Raw genomic sequence first — 7,987 nt, 5'->3', positions numbered from 1 at the left:
AGTGCCTGCACCACTTTACATTCCCATCAGCAGTGTACAGTACTTCTAATTTTCCCACATTCTCACCAATATTTATTGTTTTCCATTTTCTTTCCATAGTGACCATTATGATAGGTATGAAGTGATGTCTCATTGTGGTTTGGATTTGCATTTCCCTAATGACTAGTGATGTAGAGCTGCGGTCCCCAGTCCCTGGGCTGTGGCCTGGTACCAGTCCGTAAGCCTATCAGGAACCTGGCCGTGCATCACTACCTGAGCTCTGGCCCCCCAACACCCCTCCATTCCATAAAAAAACTGTCTTCCATCAAACTCAGGAACTGGTGCACAGCAGCAGGTGAGCAGTGGGCGAGTGAAGCTTCATCCATATTTACAGCCGCTCCCCATCACTTGCATCACCGCCTGAGCTCCACCTGCCCCCCAAACCCAAACCATGGAAAAATTGTCTTCCATGAAACCAGTCCTTGGTGTCAAAAAGGTTGGGGACTGCTGATGTAGAGAATGTTTTCATGTTCTGATTGGATTTTTTTATCTTCTCTGGAGACATGTCTGTTCAAGTCCTATACACATTTCTGAATTACGCTGGTTGCATTTTTTGTGGTTGCTAAGTTGAAAAAATTTTTATATATTCTGGACATTAATCTCTTATCAGATATAGGCTCTGTGGATACTTTCTCTCATTCAGAAGGTAACCTATTTATATTTTTGATAGTGTTCTTTGATGCACAACAGTTTCTAATTTTGATGAAGTCCTACTTATCTATTTTTTCTTTTTGGCTTGTGCATTTGGTGTCAAATCCAAGATATCATTGGCAAATCCAATGTCATCCATTTCTCCTAGAAGTTTTAGGTCCTATGTTTAGGACTTCAATCACTTTTGAGTTAATATATGTATATGGTGAATGTTCAGGGTCCAACTTCATTGTTTCCCATGGGGATATCCAGCTTTCCTAGCACCATTTGATGAAAAGACTTTCCTTTTCCCATTGAATGGTGTTGGCACCCTTGTTGAAACCATTTGACCAGATATGCAAGGTTTCAATTCAGGACTCCCAATTATGCCCATTGGACTGTATGTGTCTTTATGCCAGTTCCAAACTGTTTTCATCATGTAGCTTTGTAGTACATTTTGAAATCAAGAAGTCTGACTCTTCCAGCTGTCATCTCCTTTATTAAGATAGTTTTGGCTATGCAGGTTCCTTGAGATTACATTTGTGGTTTAGGTTAGATTTAGGTTAGATTTTTCTATTTCTGCAACATGTCTTTGGAATTTTGACCGGGACTATATTAAATCTACAGATTGCTTTTGGTAATGTTGCCTATTTCTTAATTTCTTTCAACAATGTTTTATACTTTTAGTGTACACATCTATCACCTCAATAGGTAAATTTATTCCTAAGTATTTTATTCTTTTAGATGTTAGTAAAGATGAAATTGTTTTCTTAATTTCTTTGTGGGAACATTCATTGCTAGTGTATAGAAATGCAAGTGATTTTCTGTGTTGTGTGTTGATTTGTATCCTAGTTTTGTTAACTAGGTCTAATGTTTTTATATAATATTAAGGGTTTTGTACATATAATATGTCATCTGTGAACACAGATAATTTTACTTCTTTCTTTCTAATGTCATTGTCTTTTATTCTTTTTTTTTCTTGCCTAATTGCTCTGTGTCAAACTTCCAATACTATTTTTAATAGATATGAGGAAAGCAGACACCCTTGTGTTGTTCCTGATCTTAGGGGAAAAGATTTCAGTCTCTCACCACTGAGGATGATGTTAGCTGCAGGTTTTTCACATATGTCTTTATCATGTGGAGGAAGTTTCCTTCTATTCCCAGCTCACTAAGTGTTTTTTGTTTTCAAAAAAAGGGTGCCATTAGTGGTAGAGTGAGATATTATCTATATTCAGGTACCTTGAGATTTCATTTGTATTTTAGGGTAGAACCTTTCTTTATGTGTATCTGAGTTTCTGATGTTCTTGGAAAAGATGCTCAGCACCACTAGTAACATGTGAGCAGTAGTAATCACCATGAGATACCACTTTGTACCCACTAGTACAGTATAAAGAATTAAAAAGAAAAAGGAAAATCACACGCGTTAGCAAGGATGTACAGAAACTGGCAACCTCACACACGGCTGGTGGCAATGCAGAATGGTGCAGCCACTGTGGAAAATGTTATGGCAGTTCCTCAAAAAGTAAAACAGAGACTCACCGTATCACCCATTAATTCCATTCCTGGACACTCAAAGGTAGTGAAAACAGGTGTTTAAGCAACAGCTTGTACATGAATGTTCATTGCAGCATTATTCACAGTAGCCAAAAGGTGGAAATCACCTAAATGTCCACCAAATAATAAATAAACAAACAGTATGTGGCATATCATACAATATCATTTACCCACAAAAAGAAATCAAATCCTGATACACGTTACAACGTGGATGAATGTCAAAAACATCATGCTAAGTTAAAGAAGCCTGACTCAAAAGGTCACATATTGTATGATTCCTTCAATAGGAAATGTCCAAAATAGGTAAGTCCATAGACACAACAAGCAGATCAGTGGTTGCTAGGAGCCAGGGGAGGGTTGTGGAGTGACAGCTCAGTACATCTGGGGTTTCCTTTTTGGTGTGATAAAAGCACTTTGGAACTAGATAGTGGTGGTGGTGGCACAACACTGTGAATGTACTAAATGCCAATGAATTGTACACCTGAAAATGGTTAATTTTGTGTCATGTAAATTTTACCTCAGTAAAATCTTCTGCTCGTTTTGTTCTATAGCACCCTATTCTATGTTACAGTTGTGATATTTTGTATTACCTCTTTAGTCTCTGCTTTTTTCTAGTTGCTTTTTCATATAATTGGATTTTTACCTATATGTGATAATCCTGAGTTGCTCGTTCACATTCAAGAGAGGGAGACAAAGAAGCTAAAGGAAGCCCTGGTCACTTGGTAGGGCTTTGTACTGTGAGCTCCACTAGGTGATGTAGGGGACTTTGTGTGAGAGAATATTTAATAATTGAATTTTTTAAGGATTTTCTTTTGGGGTTGGTTGCATTCCTTAGAAAAGGCTCTAAAAATATCCTACTTGGAGGATGAAGCTACATAGCTGCTGTTCTGGGAGCTTGAATGCAGAAAAGCACATAGATTTATTTTCTAATTCATATGAAAGTTGCCACAGAAATTTATTAAAAGGCAACAAAACTGAGAGTTACCTTTTATATTGACTTTATAGCCCCAAATATTTTCTGCATACTTTTTAAATTTTAAGGTATTCATTTTATAAAACTGAATATGGTGATCCCTTGATGGGATTTGAGTAGACACTTAATGTATATACTCAGTGACAAGATTAAATCCATTAGAGAAATAAATAAAACTAGATCAGCAATATTTTATAGGACAATGAATCACTTTCCTGGAAAAATAATGATATTCAGTATAAGAAAGAGTGAAGAAACTTTACAGCAGAGAAAATCAAATTTCCATATTTGAAACCACGATAGAGCGAACAGAGAAAAGTTTACTTAAAAATTATAGCTCTTTTCTTCATGTCCATGAGGATAGTGCAGTTTCTCAGAATAACCAAGGAAACATCCCTGATACCATTTCCGTGTACAACTGAGAGGAAAACCACCGTCCAAATAATAAGGTCACCTGTGATACTTAATATATGGCATACAATTATCATTTCTAGTTTGTAGAGTAGTAATAAGTCTTCCATTTTAGCCACGGTCATTGAAAACTCTTATGAAAATTCCTGCTAAAAGGACCACAACAGCAAGAGCCAGAGCCATTCCACGATAGAAAATCAGCTGTCTCAGTGTCAAGACATCCCCAACGGTGCTCACTGCATACTGGGTGTTTTCTTCCAGTACCATCAGCTGGAGGGTCTGGCTCTCTGGTCTGATGACATCAGGCAAAATCACTCCGTCAGTTCCTTCTCTTCCCATGATAGGTAGATCTGTTTGCAGAGAACAGTGGGGGGAGGGGGTCAAAGAAAGGGATTTTACTGAAATTGACACGAGAATACATTGTAAACGATGACCATTACTCATCAGTTAGTAAGCATGAAATTACACTCAAAACACATTTCACAGGAGAACCTAGAGTTAATTTTGCCAATTACTATGGCTGAGACAAGTTTTACTGAGCAAGAGAGCATGATCTCATGCATAAGCAACTCTGGTACACTAAGTTTCAGAACAACAGAAGTTTATACTGTACCAGTTTTTTGGGAGGACAGAAACCGAGTATACCAGAGCATGGCCTCCCTTACCTGTTGGGGTAGGTATGGTCTCTTTAATCCCTTTTAGCCCAGCTCGAACTTGTGCCTAGAAACAGGTGTCACATGAAGTAAAGGAAGTGTAAGTCGAGTCAAGCCAGTAGCCATTTGGTAAAAGTTCAATTTAAAGTTGCTGCTGAAACTACTGCTGAGGGGTTACAATATCTAGTGGATTCTTTCTGGGCCTGAAAATGCCATAATCCAAGAGAACATAATACCAGAGAACCACTAGTTCCTGCCCAGTGCTCAGCTCACAATGATAGCATACAAACCTGCTTGCTGTGAGAGCTGCAAATCTCACATATTGTTTGCACTTGTGCCCTTTAGTGTTCCTACACACGGATCAAAGCAATAAAGTCTAAAGGTCAATGGTGGTGTCACTAAGGATAGTTTATGGTCCACCTGAACCTCCCATAAAGTTTAGTCCTGAATAAATCAAACTGAGATAGGAAAGACATCAGGCATTGAAATTAGGCAAATCCAGTGGGATTTGAAACCTAGGGTGGTCAAAGCTGAAGCAGTCACATTTGGTCACCTAAACTCATATTGGGCTCCTTATTATAATAACAATCGCTCCCTCCCCTAGGCCAACCACCCCTCCATGCCATCTTAAGCCTTGACCAGGAACAGGAGCCCCCAACTCAATGCACAGATGCTCAACTGGTCAAGGCCCCGACCTTCTATCCACGTGGTGGGCTTCTGCCCGCAAAGTATTTCCCGCAGATTACAGACACCTAACGTACTGCTTTCTAGCAAACCACGGGCAAAAAAGAAAACGTTGTAAAGAACAGCTAACAAGTCAATATAAATAGGAAAACTCCTATTTGCCTAAGAATGTTACACCAAAATATTTTTAACCTAATTCCTTTTTTTAAGGTCGATTCCCTAGTCAGTAGATATTAAATCGGCTCCGTATTAAGAGGAACATGTGTGGAAATGTGATTTTCTTCTGCCTCCCCTCCCCCCAATATTAGTAATAATGTATTTCATGTTTCACAGTGAGTCACCCTGCCAGTGGCACTGCTATCATTTTGACCTAAAAGATTCCTCACCATGCCATGGGATCAAGCAGAGCCACATTTTTAAAATAAACACTTTATTTTTGTTGTTGGGTGATTGACTAATGTTGGCCTAACAAAAGATAGAAAGTTTAAACAGACTGATTTTCAGAGAAGAAACTGAGAAAGCTGCCACATAGGATAAACTTCTGTAAAACACCATGTCACAATAGTTCTATATAAGAAGTCCACCAAACCTTTATAAAACAGATTATTCCAATTCTGTTAAATTGTCCCAGGGCATATAAAAAGGCAAAAATTTTAATTATGTCTACAAAGTGAATATAACAATATCATTAATATCAAAACCTAACAAAGATATAGAAAAAAGCTATGGATCAATCTTATAAACATCATTGCAACATTCTGAAGTATTAAAAGGAATTTAGCAGCTTGATAAAAGAATATCATAATTAGGATAGTCAATATGAGGAAACTAACATATATCATTTATCATCATAATAGAAAAATTATAGGATCATCTATATAGGGGTTAAAAAGGGATTTGAGGCCAGGCGCAGTGTCTCACATCTATAATCCCAGTAGTGTGGGAGGCCAAGGTGGGAGGATCACTGGAGCCCAAAAGTTTAAGACCAGCCTAGGGAACATAGTGAGATTCCATCTCTATAAAAAATAAAAATAAAAAAATTAGCCAGGTGTGGTGTGCCCACCTGTATTTCTAGCTACTCTGAAGGTTGAAACAGGAGGATTCCTTGAGCCCAGGAGTTCAAGGCTGCAGTGAGGTATGATTGCACCACCGTGCTCCAGCCTGGGTGACACAGCAAAACCTTATCTCCAGAACAATGACAATAAAAGACTCCACAGATACTTCTTCAACATGTTTTTTTTTCTTTAAGGAAAACATGCAGACACATACATATTTATGGATTTCAGCCCTAAATCCAGCATGCTATTTACTAGAGCAGTATCACTAAAATCATGAATAATGCAAGACTTTCCAGTAATACCACAATAATTTATTATGCTAGTAGAGGCATTAGGCAAAAGAAAGAAATTAATTTTTAAAAATCTGTAAAGGAGAATAGAAGATTTGTGGATGATATGATTGTACACCTGAAAGACCCATGAGAATCAACTGAAAACTGCTACATACTATTTAATATAAGAGGAAGTCAGAATTGCAACAAGGCACAAAATTCACATACAGTGATAAATGGCTTTCATATATAGTATTAAAACTTTAGACAAAATTAAATATAACAGAGCTTATTTGAGCAACAAGCAATTCATGAATCCGGCAGCACTCGGAACCAGAAAAGCTCCACCCCAAAGCATCAGCAGTGAGCTTTTATAGGTGGAACATGGAAGCAAAGAGGAGAAATCATCTGATTGGTTACCGCTAGGCATTTGCCTTATTTGAGCAGGGGATGAGGAGATATTTACTTTATTTGGGAATGGTCTGATCAGTTGGCTGCCTCTGACTGGCTGAAGCTCAGCCATTTTTATTGGTTGAAACCCAGTTATCTGTTACAAAAAATACACATTTACTACAGTGTTACTAATTAACAGTTAATTAACAAATGTTAATACATCACTTAATTACTAGGATACATTCTCAGAAATGTGTTGTTAGGTGATTTTGTCCTTGTGTGAACATTATAATACACTTACAAAAACCTGGCTGGTATAGTCTACTACCCACTTAAGCTATATGGTACAGCCTATTGCTCCTAGGGTACAAACCTGCACAGCATGTTTCTGTACTGAATACCGTAGGCAATTGTAACAAGTATTTATGTATCTAAGTAAAGTTAAATATGGAAAAGGTACAGTAAAAATATGGTATAAAAGATAAAAAATGTTATAAAAGGTAAAAAACAGTATACTTGCCAAAGCACTTACCATAAATGGAGTTTGCGGGACTAGAAGTTGCTCTGGGTGAGTCAGTGAGTGGTGAGTGAATGTGAAGGCCTGGGGCATTACTGTATACTACCGTAGACTTTATAAACAATAGACACTTTGGCTATACCAAATTTATAAAAAAATTCTTGCTTCAGTAATAAATTAGCCTTAGCTTACTGTAACTACTTTATAAACTTTTAATCTTTTGACTTTTGTAATGATATTTAGCTTAAAACAGTGTACAACTGTACAAAAATATTTTTCCTTTATATCTTTATAAGTTTTCTATTAATTTTTTTTTTTTTACTTTTCAAACTTTTTTGTTAAAAATTCATGCAAACACACACATTAGCCTAGGCCTAATCCTGACAAGGTCAGGATCATGAATATCACTGTCTTCTACCACCATATCTTATACCACTGGAATGTCTTCACAGATGGTAACATGCATGGAGCTGTTGTCTACCATAACAATACCTTCTGAAATACCTCCTGAAGGACCTGCCTGAGAATGTTTTACAGTTAACTTTTTTTAAGTAAAAGGAACAAACTCTACAATAACAAAAAGTAAACACAGAAACTGATAACAGAGTTGTTTACTACCATTATCAAGTATTATGTACTGTATATTATTGTATGCACTAGACATTATACCACTGGTAACACACAAATATGAATAATATGTTGAGCCATGACATTTCAACAGCTGCGACTCCAACAGGTGATACAAATTTTCAGCTGTCATAACAGCTTATGGGACCACTGTCATATATGTGGTGTTATGTGGT

The 7,987-nt window shown here is 37.2% G+C and overlaps 1 long non-coding RNA gene across 1 annotated transcript; it reads right to left on the bottom strand.

Annotated features, from left to right (window-relative positions):
• Window positions 1–3,498: 3,498 nt before the first annotated feature.
• On the bottom strand, window positions 3,499–6,095 carry LOC123650579. The gene is made up of 3 exons (XR_006739422.1): window positions 6,008–6,095; window positions 4,273–4,327; window positions 3,499–3,957 (listed from the first exon to the last, which is right to left on the bottom strand). It is a non-coding gene; the product is annotated as an uncharacterized LOC123650579 (long non-coding RNA).
• Window positions 6,096–7,987: the final 1,892 nt, after the last annotated feature.

This window comes from Lemur catta, chromosome 15, assembly GCF_020740605.2.
Source record: "Lemur catta isolate mLemCat1 chromosome 15, mLemCat1.pri, whole genome shotgun sequence".
Taxonomy (NCBI): Eukaryota; Metazoa; Chordata; class Mammalia; order Primates; family Lemuridae; genus Lemur; species Lemur catta.
Note: the sequence above shows the minus strand (reverse complement) of the source record. Positions and strands in the feature narration are given on the sequence as shown.